General features: G+C 41.9%; 2 long non-coding RNA genes across 3 annotated transcripts in view; one reads left to right on the top strand and one right to left on the bottom strand.

Annotated features, from left to right (window-relative positions):
• LOC110356617 (uncharacterized) overlaps positions 1-22,530 on the bottom strand; it is a 233,407-nt gene that overhangs the window by 29,952 nt on the left and 180,925 nt on the right. The window contains exon 3 of the long non-coding RNA XR_002409935.2: positions 14,611-14,699. This is a non-coding gene — a long non-coding RNA (uncharacterized LOC110356617). The remainder of the gene's footprint in view (positions 1-14,610; positions 14,700-22,530) is intronic.
• Positions 1,286-22,189, top strand: LOC135575585 (uncharacterized). Of its 2 annotated transcripts, none has more exons than XR_010466621.1 (3): positions 1,286-1,983; positions 3,384-3,627; positions 21,834-22,189. It is a non-coding gene; the product is annotated as an uncharacterized LOC135575585 (long non-coding RNA). The 2 variants fall into 2 exon arrangements; XR_010466620.1 differs by lacking the exon at positions 21,834-22,189 and adding an exon at positions 4,278-4,478.

The following is a 22,530-nucleotide window of genomic DNA, read 5'->3' as shown; positions in this document are numbered from 1 at the left end:
ATAAAGTGTCAATTTAAGTGTTAATTATATTTTCATATCAGGACACGAACTCCAGTTTGAAAGAACACGGGTGTCCTTAAAATATGTGGTAATAAAAAACTGAAAATAGCCAGTGTTCTTGAATCAATTTTGACATTCATAACTTTAAATGATAGTTCCCTCTTTCTATCTAATTTTGTCAACTCTGTATGGCTTTGTGCTTGCCTTGCCATTTCATCAAAAATACGTCAGTCTGTAATTTGCAGTGTTTCTTTCAATTAAAACCAAAATGCCCTAAAATAACAACAAAAAGGACGCCAGAAACAAAGTCTCAACAATATATTAAACTATGTGAGCACAGTAATTTGAAAGAATATGTATAATTTATCAACTGTAGTGAAAACTGCAAAGATTCAGACCGTAATTGTGAGGAGAACATCCTATCGCTATTAATGGCTGGTGTCTGTGGTCTATACATCTAGTTTTCACAGCTCATTCACATCATAAATGAAACACAAAGAATCCTGTGGAAGATCCTGTAGATATCACATCTATCATAATGTCTGAGGGCTTTCTTTGGAATCACAGACATCGGACCTCACATAAATATGATTTACTTTATTTATTTGATTGCGAAATTTTCAATATTTCAAGGTCGTTACGCTGATGGGAAGCAAAAGGTTAAAAGATGCTGACTACAGACTTTGCAGAACCTTGCTGATACCTTCTAAGCACTCATTTCTAATTCCTAAAACTACTGACTTCTTATTTTTAAGCTTCTCCAAACTCCTGCAAATCCCAGGAGCCTGTAGCAGTCTTCCAAACCTCTAGCAGTACATTTACTTTCTTCTGAGTTAACTGCTAGACCTAATTAAACAACACTGTCTCATCTGAGTGGATGATATTCTTACAGTCTGAATACAAATTAAAATTCCAGTTCTCTTAACATTCAGGTCAGTTAATCAGAATAAACCTCTTTAAAAACTAGAAGACTAAAGTGATTTCAAAGTCAATCACACTCTTAACTCATTTTTCAGGATGTAGTTCGTAACATTCTCTACTAGTTGCCTCTAAATAATAATAATTAAAAAAAAGAGTGAGCTCACAGTTCTCAGATCAGCTTAATTCAATGAAATAAAAATAAGGAATTTTACATGAAGGGTTGCTAAAGAGCTTCAGTTTCCAAAGGGCAGGCATGCAGTTCTGCTTGCTGAAAATTGCACAGACAGTTGCCAAAACAGCATGTGCAAATTAGACACCGTTCACATAATGAACTTGTTAGAAGACTAATTCAAGATTTGCATGTGGAAATCCGAATGTGGAGCTACATTATTCCTTATGAATGCAGATGTATCTATTAGCCTGTGTATTTTAGCAGATGTTATTTTGAAAACAAGATCCCAAGTCCTCACAGTACAGAAATTAATAACTACAGATTGCAATGTCATGGAGAGCTTTTATACAGGACATGGCACTAGACAATCAGAAATGTTGAGTTTTCATCTCACCCTCATAACAGATTTTCTGTGTGACCTCAGGGAACTTGTATTACTTTTACCTACTTCTGTTTACCGATCAGTGAAATGGCTTTAATATTCCTTATCTGCCATCGCACGCACACTGTCAGACTCAATTAGTGTCTGTAATTCTCTTTAAGCTCTGCAAATGATCGCGTGTTTTGGAACAGAATTAAAACTTGAATTGTTTAACCCAACCGTTTTCTTACAGCAAATGCTAATCACTTGGCAATAATTTTCTAGTGTTAAAGAGGGGGGAAAAAGAGTGAGAAGGAAGCAGACCCAGATCCAGGTATGCTGGCAGGGTCTGAGGTAGGCTGGGCCTTCCTAATTGGAGTTGGCACTTTGGTGAATACGTAGACTTGTCATGAGGGTGTGCAGAAGAATGGAGAAAGCAGAAGCTGTGCTTTCATCCACCAAGCAAAAATACGCTGCATTTGGTTCGGTGTGGTTGGGATCATATCCATCCCACTAATCCCTTAAAACAGTGAGTTTCAAAATGTGTGTGCTATGGGTGCTTGGTTTGGGGCTTGGCTGCAATGAGAAATGCAAGGCTTTGCTTAGCATTCAGTTTGCATATTGCTGAAGTACATATACCTTGCTGCCCAGGTTTTAGGCCCCGTAATCCCTCTTTTGAAAGTGCAATGCTATTTTCAGCTTTATCTTCATTTTATTCTCATCAAAAATAATTGCTGTGATTTAGAGGCTGTCTAATGCCCTGTATTTATCTCTGAATCTCCAGTAGTATGCCGGCATCCAGTAGTGAACCTAAAAGCTGCATAGATTTTCAAGTTGCAGCATGTTAATCTCATTCAGTATGTAGAATGATCTCTCTAATTGAAAAGATGAATACAAGAAGGTTTTATATGTATTTTTTCTATGTTTGCATTTGAAGTCCAGTAAATGCTAGGAAAGGAAAAACATAAAACCAGCACAAAACTAAAATAAAACAGATGCAAGTTTTGGGTTTGAATTCAATAACCACAAATTATTTGGCCTGCTCCAGTGTGCTCTCTCCATAAAAACTGAAAGTGAATCTTATTCAAATCACCCTGTAGGGTGAGAAATTTGCATTCAGGAAGATTGGGGTATAAGGCTAATGATACCTTTACTTTGTGTAAGATATTAGCAAACCTTTTGTTGACTTCATTAAGAAGATATCACTGCTGGACGATTTGTGCCTTAACCTGTTATACTGACACAGGAGATGTAAAGCAAGATGCTAAGACTGACTCAACTCTGACTGAAGACTAACACAGATCTTAATTTCTGACTGGGCAGTCAGCAAGAAAAGCAAGAAAAAAATGTATTTTACAATAAAATCCATAGAACATACTTTGTGCCCATCACGATTGTGTTTATTCCTTTAACCTGTTAAGTGGGCCCTTCCTATGCTTTCTGTTCTCTCCCCTTCAGAAGCTTTCTCTTGTCAAAGTACAGCCTAAACCTTCCTAAGAGAAGTATCACAGTATCTCTTGCAGAAGTAATGTGGCTCAGCTATCAGTAATAACTCCACAGTATGTCAAGCCTGTTTTGTGGAATACTTTGAGATGTCTGCATACGTCCCATTGACTTCTGTTTCTCAAATCCAGACAGGGAGGAAAACTTCCCAAGAAATCTACACGCAGTAAAATGCTACAGTACGGATTCCGAATGGTTGCTACCCATCACATATTCATGTGGTTTCACTTACTCTGCTCCTACTCTTGCTTTCAACTGGTTGGCAATACCCAAGGGTGTGGTTTGTGTGTGAGATTAGACAGGTTGAGAGGCAGGCTTTTATCATCGTTCCTGCAGTGCATGTGATTTCTTTTTATGTGTTCCTACTTCTAATTTTACCACTTGGTTATTATTTCACAGTGGTTTTTATTGCACTTTTTACTACAGGAGTCTTGTGGGTATCGGCATTAGCAATTGGAGAGCAGGTTTCTGTCGCTACAGCCTGCCTGTGAAAAACAGGTACTGAGGTGGCCAGTGGAAGGTGGTATTTTCCATCTGTGCATTGTGATGAAACCTCAAAAGATGCCTGGTGCTGTTTACTCAAAAAGCCATCTGCATTCTTGTTTCATGAACGTCCTGAAGAAGTTTCTAACAGCTCTGGCAGAAGGCAAGTGCTCTAAAGAGCTTACAGGTAGGTTGGTTCTGTTATCCAAATTGTGTCACTCATTCCTAATTATTTAAAACCTCTATCTGCACTGTGTTGCACAGCATGATGAGTATTCTCAAACAGGAAACTTCTTGGGCATCAAACTTCTGCTGTTTTCTCTCACGAGGAGTCCCGAGGAGTCTCAAAGCAGAGTCCCCTTGGGCCCACAGGAACCACTGCTGGGCCTGGGGGCAAGTCAGCGTCATGCTGTGCCCCCTCCTGACCCCCAGCCAGCCCCAAGAATAACATTTGCAGACTCCTTGCATAGCTTCCGATAATGAGGGCTCCCTCATTACAAAGTCTAATTATGAGAGTGTGATTGCAGAGGACACAACCTTAACATACAGGCTTTTGTGACCCTTTTCTTTACCCGGTTTATCTGGATGCTTCACCAAGTTGGAACTGGCAGCACGCAGCTAACATCCTCATTGAGCATTCGCCTTCGGTCCCACACTGCCAGTCAGTTGAAATCAGCTTGATGAACCAGTGGGTCAGCAGGAGAGAAACACGGCATGTTAGTCTGTGAGCTGCTTAGATAAAATGTCCCGGTGAGCTCTGGCAAAAAAGAAGAATCAGAGTGGGGTCCTCCAGCTAGGGGAGGGGAATTAATGGACATTTGCTGGTTTTATTTTAAGGAAATCAATGGACTTGCTGGAGACTGGGTGATGGAACACACAGCTGGTGGAACGGACAGCCAAAGATCACTATTTTCCTTTTAAGCAAATCAATGTGTTAATTGGGATTCTGGTGGGATTCTGAAGCTGCTAATGGAGGTGGGGGCCAGTGGAGGATCATTAGTCTTTATTGTAAGCAGTATGGTTAGTTAATTGGGGTGTGATTGTGTTGTTGAAAGAGAGAGCAAGCAAAGAATGGAAAGTGATTTTTAAAAGCTGTCACTTTAAACTTTCCCTAATGAAATGAATTTATTAAAAAAACTAAGGGAAGATGTAATTTGTTACTCCTTAAGGTCTTTGAACCTGGGGAGATCTTCATTTTGATGAGACCATTCTCTTTTCTAAGGCAGGTTTTTCCAGGTTTCCAACCCAGCTTAGAGAGAAATGAAGTCATCCTTGGAAAGTTACTATTTATCAGAGCTTTATAAAATTGGTGGCAACGTTTCATCAGGTCAGATGAGATCAGGTCTTCTCCAGACACCCATATGGATACAGACATAGCTCCATGTTTTATTCCAACTTGGAATTTTTTATGATTGCCTGGGTGAAGATGCACAATTTCACATAGATATTAAGGCTGTGCCTCAGAGCTGATTTTCTGCCTAATTCCCAGTTATTATCCCATTATCCCACATTACGAAAACCTCCAGGGTGGATTGTGCAGTAAAATCTAGATTTTGCAGTAAACCGGGACAGCGTATATGGGCCTTCTTTGCCCATGCAAGGGAGCTGCTTACATACCATACGGACCAAATGAGCTAGACTCAAACATTTATGAGACTTTCATATTAATTACAATTTCATGCCAGCTTTTCTGGAATTTTACTTTGCAAATACAGTGCTGCATGAATTTAACTTCTAACTTCTTAAAATCCAGCCTGCAGTTTTAGGAGAGAACAAATTGATGCTTGTAAGTTCACCCGGAGCTTCTCTGACTGTGAGAAGCTCCGACCTGTCCGTGTTCAGACGACAAATCTGTCAACTGACCAGCAAAAAACTGAGCAGGATCACTTCAGCCCCCAGTCTGCCCTCAGTTTATCAGCAGCCGGGAGGTGGTGAAGAGCTGGTTCATCTCAGTGAAAGAGGGAAAGGAAACTTCCCTTGGAGGGCAGGTGGGGGAATGGCCGTTTCTGTGGGTGGACTAAAGGGTTTCTCATGAAGGGGAAGGAGTCATTTGCAAAATTGTACTGAAAGATTGGAGAAAAAACATTTTAGGGTAGATTAAAAAATAAATGTATTTTCTCCCCCCCCCCGCCCCAGTCTCACCCCTTGTTTTAAACAAATGAAATTAATCATTTAGGATGAGTAAAATATGTCACTTAGTTTGAGGTAAAAGGTATCATTTCACTTGTAAGCATTTAAAGAACAAAACCAGGTATACTTCTGAAAGATGTAGTGTTTCATGTAAAAATGTTGAAAGGAAACCCTTTGACTTGCTTAAATGTTGAGAATGAAACAACTTGTTAAGTCGAACATGAATTCACACAATGTTTCAGTCGACCCAAATCTGTTTCTCCAGAGCGTGATGTTTTATCAAAATACGTCTCCCAGTGCTAGCAATAAATCCCAGAACTCTTCTGTTCACCACACAGAATCAGGCTCAAGTTTTTCTTAAGCCACCTCTCTGGTCCCCGCTTGGAGGGTCTTTCTTTTAGTTGCCGGTCAGATGTACGTTACTGTGCAATCAACGCTGGATTTATCATGGATTCACAAGTTTCAGACCAGCTCTTCTTTTCCCACTCAAGCGTGTAGTATCCACGTTTACCATAATGTGGTTCTTTAATCGTCTTGTTGAATGTTGAAAGGAAAGCCGGCAGACTCTCTGGTGGTGTTAAAAGCCCTCAGGCCAGGCTGGCAGATAACAGCCCTCTTATTTATTTGTCTAAATAAGCATATAGCATGATGGATAAGCTGTCAAGGAAAAATCAAATCAGTGGGGACATAGCTTCAAGGGAATTACTCACTATCTTTCCACCAGTTCTGCTGCACTTCTCTTAAAAAATATATAAAAATTAACATAGTTGTTGGTGAGTGCCAGAAATTACATTTCAAGAATAACAGTGATATTTTCTATAGACTATTTCATCTGGAAGGGTCCTGAACTATAGCATACAATAATGACAAAGATCATTTTAGAGAGGTATTTACCCCATTAGTGAAAGCAGAGTATGTATGTGAAACTGCAAGTGACTCCATGTAGGTGATTGACAGGAGGTAGAATCAATTTATTAATAATTGTTTCAGATTCTCAGCTCTTTATATATATTTGTGTGTGTGTTTGAGAAGAAAGCGCAAGAGTTCCTGAGAACCTGAAAGCTTTTAGCAAACTCATAAAACCAGACACTGTAGGAAATGAACTTGATCCAAAAAAGAAAAGCTACTTTTAGAAATACAGCTCCATGTCTGGCCACAAAGTAATTAAGGTTCTTAAAGCTTTCCTGTCCAGATGAGTGACTGGCACAAAAATAATAATAACTGTACGGTAATAACAGCAGTGACTTGTCACTGAAGGGAATAGGTAGCGGTAAACAACTTCCAGGAGATGGGTGAAAGCACAGGAGCGGAGGGAGCGTGTGGTACCGTGCGGGTGTGTGTGCGCCTCTGAGGGGGTGGGCGTTGGAGCAGGTATAAAGGAGGAAAACAGAGACTTCTTGACAAAACAACGCAAAACATCTTGTCGTAGAGTTCAATTCACAAAAAATAATATAACTGAGTCATATTCTTTCCACTCTTCAGTGTGTGTGTGACGTAAGATGCAAATTCCACAATAGATTCATAGAGAAAAACGACGGTTTTTCAAAAGCCTCCGTGAGCCTAAGAGTTGGTTCAGGTCAGAAATCAGGCATTGCAGAGAAACTGGCTTTTCTATCTTGTCTTTCATTATGCCGAGGCAGAAGCTGGGGACAGGCACAGACAAGGGTCCCCCGCCTCCTGCAGTTTGTTTAGCACTTTCCGTTCTTTCTAGCATGAATGGAAGCAACTTGTCATATTACAGAACCGGATCTGCAAAACTCATCTGTTCAACTGGAGTTTTCCATGAACGCCGATGGGCATTGGACCAAGCCGCAGAGGACACAAAAGGGTTCAAATATGAGCAAAACTCAGCAACTGCAGAACATCTTTTCCCAAACTCCCGCCAAGTTTTTGATACCTCCATTTAGTGAGTACGTGTGCCACGGCCAACTTACAGTAGAAAATCCAGAGAAACTGCAAATTCAAGTAAGGCGGCATCTCCTGAAGGTCCAAACTGGAAGTCCTTCAGTATAAATTATTTCTGGACTGACACTCCCCTCAATCTGACTTGCAGTACAGTTATAATACTTCCTTTTTGCATTAGATTAAGTGAAAACACATGAGTGATTCCTCACTGTCCTTGGATGGAGCATTTTGTTTGGCGTTTTCATCAGTATGTCCATTTGAGCAACCCCCACACCACCATGCAATTTGATGAGTTAATACTTTCATGGGCTCCCTTTGTTTGACCATAATCCCAGATGAACACCCATTTGTTTTGAAAACCATGCCAGATCTCTGGCCTTGTTTTATTATTATTATTATTATTATTATTATTATTATTATTATTATTATTATTATTATTATTATTATTATTTCTTTAAATTCCATTGGGAAAAGGCAGAGCAAATTTCTCAGTGAAATCAATTTCAGGTTATTTCTAACTCTGAAGCTGATGAGAAAATACTCCTTTTCCTCACGCACATATATATGTTGTTGATTCAAACATATATTCTGTCTTCCCATCTTCTGTATAAGCCAAACTTGGCATGATATTCCACAACAGCCCTACCCTGCTGGCATGGGGAAGTGGTTTATCAAAATAAGTTATGTTAAAAGGAAATACTAAAGTCAAACAAACCCCACTGCTTTGGCAGTTCTGCCCTCCAAAGAGACTGTTTAGGAAAGCTGCTAATAAGGCCACATACGTTCAGTGTAGAGGCTGATTCAGAGTGGAGGGATTCAAAAAACCCACACTGCACACAGGCATTCACAGTCCCAGCCCAGGGCTCATGTTTTCCCCATGTTTGAACATCTCTAAACGTTCAGAGGCCGTGCAGGTGGGCTTGGAAGGTCCTCCTAAGTCATCAAGCCCATCTGGTGCCGCTGTAGATGGGTACGAAAGGGCACATTCAAGAAGCAGGGAGGGCAGACTGCAAGACTGTTCTCCTTGACAGCTCGAGTTCAGCAGACTGGAATCGCCAAGCAAACCTTCAAGGGTCAGTTTACTCCAGCCATTGAGAAGGGAACTATTTCAGGTTCAGTTCATGGACTGCGTTTGTAAAGGGCACCCTGCAGAGCTCACACAGCCTGGAGAAGCTGATCCACTGCATGACATCTCTCTCTTTTTTTCTTTTGGTCTGACAGCCCTTGCTTGGTTCTGATTCACCCTCACAGGAGGAAATGAAAGTGCAGTAACTGTTGACTTTTCAGCCAGAGAGACATACAGTTTACGGAGCAAAAACTCCAACGGGGAGAGAAGTGGGCTGAACTATAAACTGATTTCAGATGGAATAAACAACAGAACAAAATTATCAACAACTTCAAGCTCCAGTTTGTTGTTTGGCCATCCGAGGGTTACAAGGCAAACAAAGTGTTTATATGAGACTGAGGAACACATGTAGAAAATACCCCTAAAAACTACTTTCATTTTTATTTCATTTTGGTGCATGTCTGGGCATAATGAAGAAACTTCATCTCAAAAAGTGACAAAGGAACTAATACTTACAAAAGGGAGGCATGCTGCAATCTATGAAAGACCAGTACAATACCAAAGTGGAATATGGCAATGGGTGTGGGGCTTTTACCAGTGCCCTGCAATGTTTGCATGTCTGCACAGGTGCTTTTTTTATTCTATGAACTTGAAATGGCTGATAGAGAATCAAACATTTCTTACTGTGTGTTTCCACTTGCCCAAACTTTCACCACGTTCTGGTAGAATTGTTAACTCGTTATGTTGTCTCAGGTGTAAAGGCCATCACAGCACTGTTTTGAGATGCCAAGGAACAAGAAGCTTGGAAGGCCAGCTTTCTTCACATGAGGGCTACCAATTCAAAATAAGCCAAACACAGACGACAGATGCTTTCTCCATGACAGATGTTTGGCATCAAGTCCACCTACCCCAAATACAGTCAGTAAGCTGTCTCTATGCACTTGCTAGACAGCAAGCTGCAGGGAAGCTGAGCAGACAAAGCAGCACAAGATGAATCAAACAAAATCACCTGCTGAGCTGGGATCAGCAGTCTCTACGGATCTAAAACCTCTGAGTGCTGAGATAAGGGAAGAGTAACTTGGGTGCCATCAACAGACATTGTTCTTAAAAAGCAACATAATCTTGCTATCAAACTGAAAACTGCCCCACAGACCTACTGGAAATATCCTGTACGTGTTTAAATGCACCTAAAGCAAGGAGTGATGAGTCCACATCTAATCTTGTCCAATTCTCACAATGGCATCCAAGTGATGGGCACCTTGTGGGGCTGACCGCATTAGGGCATGTTGCCTGCCCACACTCCTGAACCGCCCAAGACATCACAGCAGAGTAATGGGAGGCACTTGCTCTTATGCTTTATAAATACAACATTATGCTTGATTGTGTGTAAGCCAGTAATGCCTACAGGCTCCGAATATTCTAGAGCTACAAACATGTTTGGGAGACAGTCCCAAACCCACCCTGCAGATCCTGGCAGAGCCGGGTGAGCTCAGGGGTCCAGCATTCAGCTGGGTGCCCCTATAAGCGAATAGGGCTGAACCTCCCGATCTTTGCCAAGGCAAGAGAAAACCATGGCCTGACTTAGGTTTGCTGCTTGCTAATTACAAATTGGAGAAGTGAAATACACTCCTTTGCCCTTGGCATCTGATTTAGAGAGAGGAAGGTCATTAAAATCATGACTGTAGTAGATCAGCTGTGAGCACAGCAAGAGAAATGGGACATGAAAATAAGCCAACAGTGGCCTGTGCAGGTGGCTCCCATGTTAACACTGAGCTGTGGAGCCCTCCACCATTTCAGACAATGCAGAGGCACATTTCAAACTGGACAGTGAAGGGAAAAAGAAGGATGAGGGTTATCATACAATAGGAATAGGATCTGGGAGATGCCTCTAGCAGGAGACTTTCAAGTGATGCAATAGAAGGTTGCAATTTAGGTGAGTTCAAGTTATACTAGGAGTCTTCATTTTCCTGAGCATCCCTCCCACTCCCCACGGTTCCCTTTCCTTAAGCCTCACTTCTTCAAATATCAAAAAATGTTTTCCATAGTCCTAGCAGTCCTTGCAAAATATTTCCATTAATCCAAACCCCATTTTTCTGATCAAAAAAAGGAGAGGGAAAAAAAAAAAGAGATTTGTCATTAAGTCGCAGGTAGGACATTATTCCTATGGTCTAAGATTGCAACAGGTACATTAGGAAATTGATGCCCATATTGAAGTTATAATTCAATACCACATTATTTTATAGTGAACAGGAATTTGGCTTTTATGGAACTTCTGGTTATCTCTTATTGAACCAAACTGAGAATCTCATGGAAACAACTTGGGTAAGGTGGCTGGATGATTTTTTCACATAAAAAACATCCCTGCAGCTGAGTGGCCCAAAGGGCAACATCTTTACAAGCATTCCCAAGAAATATATGGCCAGAGCACTCACGAGTAGTTTTACTTAACCTGAAGAACCATTTTTATTTGGCAGGAACATCAAGGGCTCCTGATAAGCGCCAGTGTCTCCATTGTGCTGGGCACAGTACCGCTCCGGTGGAACGCACAGCATGGGCCCCAGGTTGGCATTTAGTTTAGTCTGGAGCTGGACCATCCAAAACCTGCTTGAACCTTGTAAGAAAACATTTCAAGGACACTTTTAGGCAGACTTTAAATCACAAGGGGGAAAAAACCCAAAGTATTTGAATTATTTATCCCCGACAGTGTATTTTTAGAGAGAAGAGGTTAAAATAAACTTTATCTGTAGGAAGCCTTAGCCTGATTGAAAACCCCTCCATATATTTGGAGTCCTGTTTAATAAGCCATCCAGACAGAGGGAGCATTCTTCTGTAAAGCCCGTTTGGCACAGAAGCCTGCAGCAAGAGCTGAGCAGGCAAATCCCACGGCAGGGGAGAGACAGCACTTTTTGACCCAAACAATGTCTAGACAGCCTGAAAACAGATAAATTAACAGGCAAGCAGCAGCGGCATCACACAGCAGCAAAGCGGTGGATATTTGTCACCTCAGTGATGGGTTAAATGAAGATTCAAGGCCCCGGTATAGTCTTTATGAAACACAATGTACTCCAGCTGTCTCCCTCCCTCCTCCTGAGCTATTTACTGTGTTAACAGCTCCATGCAAAAAGTTCACATTCACTGACATGGTGCACATTTCCCATCTTTTACAGACTGCCCTAATGAGGCAGCAGGATGAGAACAAATTAGTGACAAAATTCCCCCGTCCCCTTGCTCCCGGTGTAGGAACAAACATCTTTTCCTCCTTGCAGACCCTGCAGAATCTGCACTTGGAGCAGAATGCAGCAATTCAAGGCAAATGAGAGGGGGGGGTTGTTCAGCATAATGGTGTAACAATATTTTTTAATGCAATTCCTGCTTGAGGATGGTGTGTTTGCTTTACAGTCTGGCTCTCCTGTTTGAGAAAACACGTTTTGCTATACGAAGTGGGGCTTGAAAAATAACTTCTGCTACTAAACCAAGCAGAAATAGTTTCCGATGACACTTTTGGTAGAGAAGATATGGGATTTCATTCACTGTGTTTACTGAAAATTATGCGCACACAAATTACCTTAATGAGATGCAAACCTTGCTGTTTGCATTTAGTGCACCAGTAACAAAATTCTGGTAGCTGCAATGACAGTATATTTAACATACAGAAAATAAATAATTTGTTACATCAATGCTGTCAAAATGAAACAAGCCAAACTGTGATTAAAGCAGTTATCATTAAAGCAGAGGCTGGCTTCCAGAGCTGTTGTGAAAACAGCAAAAGAAGCAATTTTCCTAAGTGCATTTCAAGTGATTGAGTAAAAATTGAACTTATGGTAGAATATGTTATAGAATACTACTTAAAGTGTTTGGATGATGATACTTCATAACACAGAAGCCTTCACACAGTACAAATTTAATCCTTTTTTGTTGCTGAGCTTGAAAGCATATTAACGATTGAGAGACTTCCTGCCTGTGAGGCTCAGCCCCACCGTTCTCAAATACGACAACACAGAAGTTTTGTCTGTGTGAGACTCCTTGTGTATGTAGAGGGATGGAAGAGAAAGGCAGAACTTCTTATATCATGCAAGATGCATGTCTTGGCTCCTGCCAAGCAGTATTCTGTGCATCTTGAGTATGGCAGACGTTGTAAACATGTTGTATAATCACATAACTGGGCTGTGACCCATTTGTTAGTAGCATGGGAAAAATACATAAAAGTCACAGATAGTCTCTTCAGACCGGCCTTGACAGATAACCATCTGGTAATAACCTCAGACTGTGAAGTATGGATGATTTATAAAGGTGTTAAGGAACTCTTATATATGTATATATAAAAATCCCTGTTTAAACTCTGTACTGATTAACTATGAAGCACCAGGTAAATAAAAGGAAAAACAATGCATTGTTTTAGAACCAGTAGAGAATTGAGCAATGCGTAAGAAGAGAACGTAGCCACGCTAGAGCTGCACACGGTGCTGGGTAGCCCTGCAGATCTGCTCTCAGTTCAACACACGTGGGGCCAAAGCAAATGGTTACTAACCTTACCTGTCAGTCACTCTCTCGCATTGAAATGCAGCGATCATCACAAGTGCCCAGACAGGCAGTGACAGGCTACACTAGCAAGTCTGGATATCCTGTCCCTGAGGTAAAGTCCACCTATGCAAATCTTGCGCTTCGATTTCGTGGAGCTGAAGAGCTGCTATTATGATTGGGCTGGGGCTGTGCTTGCCACCGGAGGAGGTCGGGACTGTATTCACTCGTGCCCTTGAGCAAGGCAGAGTCTGAACCAACTGCACCATTTTCAAAATGTGTTATTCCTTCCAGAATGTGTTATTAACCACAAAATGCCCCATTTCATGGTGTAGAATCCCATTTTGTGCAAGGCACATGCAAACTCAGAAGAGTAGTCCCCTTCCTAAAAAGTCTGCAATCTCAGTATCTTCTTCATAACTTGGACAAGCATGATTGCTGAAAGCCGAGTGCATGTAGAAATCCTTTCTTGCCACAAGTCCAAACCCATGGCATGGGTTTTCTTCATGGCACTATATTCTGTTTATATTCATTGCTTTGCCTGCGGACCTTTCATTTCTCAAAGCTCATTTGGATTTTGGGAGGATGCACCATTGTTGGTAGGTGACGTCTGTGGTCTAGACTTGTAAGTTCTTACTGCTCCACTGGAAGGTTTATAAGTCACACTACTTGTCAAAGTTATGAGGATGCTGAATCATTTTTATAAGGCAACAAAGTCTCCCCCCCCTTTCATTTCTTTAACTGAAAGCTTCATTAGATTGCAAAATGGCACCTCTGTGCTCAGACAGGGCTGTGGGCAAATCAGGTTCTTTTCTTTGTTAAATCTGATTGATTTATTTCACGTATAAAATGAGCAGTAAATGTTCAAGTTCTAAAAAGTTATTTAACAAGTGTCTGAGTGGAATGAAAATAGCTTTCTAAAATAGTGCAAATACTTATCATAAGCATAGTAAAGAGACTCTTTTCATTTTTAGACGTTACCAAATGCCCATAAATTCTTAGATATTCAAGCAGTCAGGCACCTGAGGAAACTTAGGATAACAATTAGTTATGAGACATGCCGCTCAAGCAGCTCTTTGCAACCCTGAGTTCTGCAGCAATTTAGGAAGATGGTAGGTACCATTCTGCTTATTTAGTGGCAAAGAAACAAGAGACAGACAAGGCAGGACGGGTGTGAGATGGGATATTATCCCAAGTCTCCCTCCAGCCAACCCAGTAGGCGCACACTAGACATCACTGCACTCCAGAGGACTTGGGAACGACTATGCAGATCTGCCGGCAAATTCAGGCAATTTGTCAGTGATATCACTCATACAGGACTGTGTTCTTTTATTTAGCCAGGTGCCTCATATGAGCTTTCTAAGCTCAAAGGGAAGAGATTGGCACTTTGCAAGAGCATCCCATCCCATCCCATCCCATCCCATCCCATCCCATCCCATCCCATCCCATCCCATCCCATCCCATCCCACTGGGTGGCACGTATCTGTCCTCTGCAGGGTTCTGTCTCTCTTGGACAAGCTCTGTCAGTTCAGCTACGTGTCTGCACCTCACCTGGACAAGAGATGAGACAGCTCCTGGAGCAGGGAAACCTCCTTCAAAAAGGCAGGACGATGGGTGGGCACGTTGAGTTCAGCAGCGACCTGGAGGGAAGAGTGGAGAATGGTCACGGAGATGTAAGTTGGAGCTTGTAAATCAGCAGATCATGTCAAACTGAGAGTTAGAGGGAAAAGCAAACATGAAGTTGCAGGTGAGCGAAGGCCAGTTCCTATTTCCTGCTAATTTTCCTACAGACAGCTGGAGTAACTTCAGAGTTACTGTGCTCATACGCAGTTACTTTACTAATTTCCTTTGACTGTAGAACAGGAGAAGAAAAGCAAAACAAAAAAGGAGAGAATTGTGTCAAAGATGAGAAAAGATTGAAGGGAAGAGAAAAATTCAGTTGAGAGAAGGTGGCAGAGGACATTAGGGATTATGCTCTGTAAAAAAGAACTAAGAGCAGAGACTTTCATAGCAGCTGAAGGGGGGGGAAAAAAACAACACAGCACAACAAAAAACTCTGTCTCCTGTGGTGAAACTTCAGTGAAATGCTATTAGGGATAAATCTTTTATTGTATTGTCCTGCAGGCAGTCTGGTAAAAACTGTATTCTCAGCATAAATGAACTCTCCCATTATAAAAAAGGAAAAAAGTCTGCTTTCAGAACTGGCTCCATGTAATGGCTGCTGAGATACCCACAAGGGGATATTTAGGAGCAATAGCAAGGAAAAGTAGGTCCAGATATTTCCTGCTGAAATAAGAAGGTCTTCTGACTAAGCAGACACATCAGATGTGTTTGCCACCAGCTTCCCATGGGCTGGCAAAAGACTGCAGTTCACATAAAGGATGTAGCCCAGGGAGAGCATTTAGTGAGGAAATAACTCCCTTTGCTCCGTGATTCGTCAGGATCTCTTTTAATTGGGTCTTTGGCTGAGAGATAGGGAAAAACATGGGCCAAATTAGCCTTGGTGGAGTTACAGCAAGGATAGATTTGACCCCCAAGCTGTGGTAGAGAAAGGGTTTTCAAGAGGAAAGGGAAAAGAAAAGCCTTTTAAAATGCTGGTGTGGAATAGGAAGTCTCTGTTTCAAAGAGACAGTGATGCAGTGGGCTTCTGATTGAGCACATCTTCCCCAGCAATGATTACCTAGAATAGCCAGAAGCCACTGAGTCACCCTCTCCTGGAAGGTGACATAAGCGGGACATGGACATGCGGATGAAGACTCAGACAAACAGCACATTGAGCCAAAGGCACAACCACAACGCCTTGCTTTTTTTTCTTTCTTTCTTTCTTTCTTACTTAGACTTTAGTGGCTTGTTAAACTTCTAACGTAGCTTTGCCCTCACAATTTACATACGTGTGTTCCAACCCCAGCAAAGCTCTCAGCACACACCCAACTAATTTTAAAAGAGACTTTGAGGCGAGATTTTAAGACCGTTGTGAGGTGTATAACTTCCATGTGTGGTCAAACAGTCAACTATCAACTTGATAATGGTACTGTTTGCATGCAAATCATGGTCAGCAAATGCACATGTGTGCAAATGTACACACAGACACACGCACACACACACACATCTGTCGTGGTTGAAGTGACAGGATGGATCATTCCAGTGTATCTGGCCCTGGAAATAAAAGCTCGTTTGGAAAAGCACAAAAAATGCAATAACACACTAAAGATGCTGTTATGTTGGGCACATTTCTGCTTCAGATTCAACCATATTTTTGGAATCAACAAACTAGCTAAATGTTGTCTCTTTTGCCACTATACCCCAATTTTTGTTCCTTTAGAAAGAAACTTTAAAACCAGCTACCCTAGTGCTTCCCTTTCCAATGTGTGAATAAATAGAGTCATAAAATCACAGAATAAGGTAGGTTGAAGAGGATCTCTGGAGGTCATTTGCGGCAGTCCCGTTCAAGGCTGGCTCAGGGCCTTATTCAGCTGAGTTTTGACAGTCCCAAAGGCCGAAGGTTTCGCTGCCCTTCAGAGGAGCCTGTTCTGGTGCTGCTCCTCTCTCTGATGGACGTATCCAGAGGGTTTGGGCCCCCCCAGCGTCCCGCCTGTTGCCAAAAACTTTAAACAGCACTGACCCTCGATAGACAACTATACCCGAAAATCCCTTTTGCCAGCTTGTCAAGTTAGAGATTCAGCCCTGACTGTTCCTACTGAAAAGCACTTCTTATAGTCTTGTGGTCAGACACTTTTAGTCTCTTCATTCTAAGTTCAAGCCTATTCATGACAAACATATACTTGTTTGTACCAGTTCATGCCTGTGTCCTATAATAATTCTGACTTTCCTTAGGGAATATGAATTCAAGGCCTCCTGCTGTCAAGAAGTGGCACTTTTAGAATTCAAATGGTCCCTATTAATCACTTATTCCAGGCGTTTTAAAAACATTCTTCTAATTATAGGTTATGCATTCTCAGTCTGTGAACATGTGAGTTTACCGGAATTGTTTTTTATCCATTCCCTCATGGTTCCAAAACCTCTCATTATTTAAGTCAGGGTATTCTCACTCCCTCCTTCCACTTAGACTTTTGTTTCACCTTGGACAATAAAAATCACTGGGTTTTTTTATAGTCTGTTTCATTTTTAGGGATGGAGCAGGGATTTCAAGGCAGGATGCTGGTTAAACTAGAATTCATGGTTTATCTCAAAGTAGGTTCCCTGCTGGAGCCAGATCTAAATGGATTTTTCTTTATTCAGTATGATTAGTTCTGATGCCAGGAGATTCTCGGTACATTTCCTAGGGATAAATCCATGGGAATTCCAGACACTTGCTTAAAGATGATGGTTCAAAGCGCAGAGCACTGGGAAAGGGGCCTTCCAGTAAAATATGATCAACAGTGTGTTGTACTTGTAGCCTGCAGAGATTTAGGGGTTCTGGATGTTTCAGAATCAGAGTTTCAATTAAAAAAAACCAACCCTGTCTTCTAAGCCCCTGGGACTAAGGAACACAAAGTGACAAGCACGGACTGGCAGTAATATGCTATAATTATATACAATTTCCTGCACAAAGAGGGATATTTCCAAGCAATTTCTGACTGGCCTTTAAAAACTGTATTTTGGGCATTAAAAAAAACTCAGATTTGATTTTAATGAACTTTGAAACTATGTGACATGGTAAAGACAAAGTAAGTCCCGCTCAGCGCAGCCCTTCAGGTGGGGCAGAGAACGCGTGAGCAATGCACTGCTCCAACCTGAACCCGGCAGCAGGGAAAGCCAATCTGTCACTTTGGGAAAATGTAGCTCCTGCTCACATGGTCTGCAAGGAGTCCTCTCCTCACACCCTCTGATAAACGGCACCTACAGAGCATCAGCATCATGATACTCCCCAAGAATAAAAACGCTCCTGACGCAGAAGCAGCTGCTGTTCTCCACTCTGTGACAGAACAGCTGTCTGCACAGCAGATGCCGCTTCCCTGGGAAGGAAGAACCTGTTAAAAGCCTGCAAAGGGGAAACAACAGCAAGGAATAATGCTGGCTATGCCTCTGTTAGCATTTGAGGTTAGGGCAGGTGCTTTTAAAGCAAATCAAACTGGAGGAAGGAACAGAAACCAAGGAGATTTTTCCAGACCTTCTGCTGGAATAGCTCCGTTGGGAGGATGAGCACAGGGGGGCCTGAGAAGCTGCTCCTATGTAATGAGATGAGGACAAGGCACATCTGTAACATCTTCCAAAGGAATCCACTTTCCTAATGTGAAACCTCGTCTCAAAGGCCTGTCAAGCTTTTTGTGAGCTCCCCTAAGTAGAGAAAAGCACATACTGGCACAGGTTAGTCGCACCAGACTGCTTCTACTTACATCTAACCAGCGTGGCGTTGGTTGAAAGTTGCTCCCAAGGCAGTGCAATGCACTGAAAGTTATTTGTGAGTTTGCGTGTCTGGGGTTCCCGGACTCAGCTGGGTTCAGGACTGCAATCCCCACACACCATCCAGCCCAGAGAGTTTGTTAAAAGAAACTATAATTTCTCCACAGTGGCAGAAGGTCTGATTCTTTCCTGTGGAAGCTCAATCAGCTTCAGCAGTTGAGTGGATGCTGCTCATCTCTAGGACCTCTGAAACACTGGACAGTTTCCTGCAATTAAACTTTACTGTCTCAGCATAGTGTTACAATTACTAGCATTAGAGTTCTCTATTTAAGATATTCTAGAAGTACCAGTTTAAGCCAAAGAAGCCTTTTACTAGATGCTTTAGCACGGAAATCACATTGTTCAACCATTTCCTGAACATTTGAAGAATGACCTGAGTGCACAAAATTAGAGCTGGTTCACCGTCTTACCTGAAGGCTATGTTAGTCCCTTCTAAGAAGTATTTACATTTTTGTATGAGGCCTTAATACCAGCCTGGACTTGTTAGCATGCAAGTATAGAGAGGTAAAACTCTGTACATGTATTTTCTAAATTCTGACAGAATTTTAGATGAATGCACTGGTGTATTTCTGAATTTTCTGACAGTGTTTTATGAACTGTATAAGGCTCAAAGCTGTACCTAAGCAAGGCTTAAAATAGAGCAAAGCAGGACTAAATGCACAAGGCTGGACAATCAGAATCCAGAGCATCCCACCCAGGCCACCTGTGGGCTCTGTGAGCAAGAGTCTCATCCCAGCCACAGTGAGGTGGTGGTGATTTCCAAGCTTTTCTTTCTCTGTTTCTCTCTCCTCTGTCTCTTCTGAGCTTTCAGGTCTAAATATTAGCACTGATATCTGTGATTCACCGTGTGTCAGACACCAAAGAGAGAGGGGACAGCTAGTTATTGTAGTAATAAAATATTGCTTTCCCTTTGGTTTTCGATTGTTGTTCCCATAAATTCTTGGCCAGAAGAAAGGATGCCAGCGACAGAGCGAGTGTCAGAATGGGGACAAGACGAGGTGGCAGCGGTGGGCTCACAGTGCTGCCTCAGCAGCTGCAGCCTCTGGGTGGGTGTGACAGGTGAAGGACCAGAGAGAATCAAAGTTTAATGTGAATTTCTGTTGCTCCCGTGGGGTACGTAACCTCAAAGCCCTTGCTTATTCCCTCCAGCCACGTACTATGCTGTGTCTCCTGTTCCCTTCTCTCCTGGGCAATCCTTGCAGAAAACCTTTTTCCAGAAGACATAATTGGGCATCAGCAGAACTGTGGAATACTTAGAGTATGAATATGTTTTACCCCTTTCACTGTGGCCAGACGTGGGAGGATTTTTTCTCAGATGATTTTTAGGAAGCGGGGACCAGCCTTGCCATTGTGAGGCAAATACAAGCTTGTTTCTGGGAACTCCTGGTAACTCAGATGATTGCTTCATGTTTTCATGGATTAAATCATAATTGTGAAATGCACAGGCTTTTGCTAATCAAATTTTAGGTGGGGTTATCATAATCAGTTATAAAGTACCCCTGCAGTTGAATTTTTATTTCATTCCCTTCCCCTTTAAACATTATGAAAAAATCCTGTTGTGCTTTCTTGGTATATGTTGAGATGGCAACTTCTCCTTGGTTTCTCTCATGTTTATTATAGAATAATTGTCTAGAGCACAAGTGATATCTGAGGTTTCAATATGCCCTGATAAAACTGGAGAATTCTTTATCAGTACATGGTTCACTGATATTAGAGGTATGTGAAGCACTAAGGGACCATTTATTCCAAGCTAGATATATGATCCAGCTAGTCAAGTTATCAAGAATTTTACTAATCATACAGGTGGGAGAAGTTAAGTCCCTGGGTGCTGGAAGTATGACTGAGAAATTATGCTAAAACAAATTTCATGTCTAAAAGAACTTAAGGCACAGAAACCAAATTGGCAACTTTCCTCTTACTGGGTCTGTTCTCAGAGAAACTTCTGTATGCTTTCAAAGACACATTTGGTCCCTTCGTGCTAAAGTAGTGCCAGAGCACACATTAGAGTCTTGGATTTACCCGCAGCAAATGATGAATTCTCTATTAGGAAAAGAATCTTTTCAATTTTGTCAGAATTAATTCATTGAAAAAAAATCTGAGAATAAATGGAAAACACAGGCTCAGATAGGTGGAATATCCTCTGAAAGTTAAGCAAGGGTATTTTTTTTCTCTTCTTACAGCTAAGGTGGATTAACAGAGGCATATGGAGAAGATCAAATATACCTTGAAATAATGGATGTATAAATCTGCAGACTAAATCTCTCTTGAGTACCGGACGAGAGAGGGGGAGAGAGAATATAAAATGTGGAGATCATTTACTGAGGGGATATAATACTGAAAAGCCAGAGGGGTTCTAGAATCTTAAATATTTTATAAGAGGAAGCTTAAAGCTATTTTAATAAACCATTGAGGCCAGTTTTTAAAGAATGTAAATGTACAACTGTGCACACAATCTGCATATGCAAATCACCACAACTGGGCAAGCAAATCAGTTAATTGCATGCGAATATGCCTACTCACTCTGTGCCTGTGTCTACAATGGTAGTAACTGTGCATGCAAATTAGGTACACATTTTGTACACATAAAGGTGCAGCTTAAGTGGCATATGGCATGAAAATATGGCATATAATGCAACAAAGGAGGGAGAAGGAAATACCAAGGGATACAGAGTTAGCTGTAAATAATAGTATGGAGCGTACACAAACACACACACATGAATCTATAAACACAGGATTATGAAAAAGAAAATACATGGGTCTTTTGAGTGCTTAAGGAACTGAAATGACACGCAGTGTGTGGAGTAGGCATCTGTCCAAGCTAATCCAGCTTCCCAAGGGACCAAGTGCCCATTCACAGCACAGGCTGATCTCGGCTTTTCAAAGCCACGTCAGCTTCTCACTCATCTGACCCAATGACCCTCCCCTCGAGGAGAAGATGGAGTTCAGTCTCTTAGGCTTACGTAGGCTGAAGCCTGAGCCGCAATTGTCAGCAGTGGTGCCAAATGAACATCAAAGGTGGTGGTGGTTTCTCGTGACACACGGACAGATGTCTTCAAAGAAAAAGGCTTTATAACTCTTTTGTCTTTCAAAAGTATTGATTTTGCTTCAACTACTTTCCTTTCTGCTTTGGAGCTAACCAGTGTAACCTCGATGCCTTTCTCCATTGGGCTTATTTGGATTCGAACCGTGAGATGGCTGGCAGATAGGATGGACAGATAAAAGGACGGATGGATAGGAGCAAAGGATTCTAACCTCAACTGTATCCTTGAACTTAAAATCCATGTTGTATTTTTAAAGCATTCAGGCCTTTAACTTAGTTGTTAGCTGATTAATGAGATGCACAGACTGACATTTCATTCGAAATTTTTCAGGCAGAGAAACATAAAGTGCTCAGCATGAAGAGTGGACTGAGTTGCGATGACAGCAAGCCCCCTCAGTCACTCCAGGCTTCAGCATGCTCACAGATATGAAACAATGAGCACGAGTTGAAGGATAGAATAAAAATGTTGCTTAAATTTTGCTTCAGTCCCTTTTGTGTGTGTGATTCCACGTTTGTGCCGCACTCAATCAGCCATAAGAGCAAAGATCACTGGCCACTTGGTGCCTCCAGCACTGGGCTCATGGTACTCATGGCTTTGAAGAGCTGTTTGGAGGCTCAAAGCCCAAGAAGATCCCAATGATTCAGAGACAAGCTGGAATCACAAGAGTCAAACTTACCAAGGGCATCTGTAACCCATTGTAGGGAACTTAGATGGCAGGCGGACAAATGTCCAAAGTCTCCTGCCTCCAGCTTTTTCAGTGTTTTTGTCACCTGGTTTTCCTCTGCACCTCAGAAGCCGGGTGAGGTTTTGCCGTCACCCGCACAGCTCTGTTCACCCAACAGCCCACCAGGAGGGGTTTTCTGGCTGTTTCTGTCTGAGGAAGGCTCTAGATGATGGCACTTCTGTGGGAAACACGGGTGCTGAAAACAGGAGAACGGCTTGGTGAACCCAGTAGGCATCTTGCTGTCTCCTACACTAAAAAGATATATATTTTTTTCCCCCAATCTCAGCCATGTTTGCCATTCTT

The sequence above is a fragment of the Columba livia genome, chromosome 16 (assembly GCF_036013475.1).
Source record: "Columba livia isolate bColLiv1 breed racing homer chromosome 16, bColLiv1.pat.W.v2, whole genome shotgun sequence".
Lineage (NCBI taxonomy): Eukaryota > Metazoa > Chordata > Aves > Columbiformes > Columbidae > Columba > Columba livia.
This window is presented reverse-complemented; position numbering and strand designations above follow the sequence as displayed.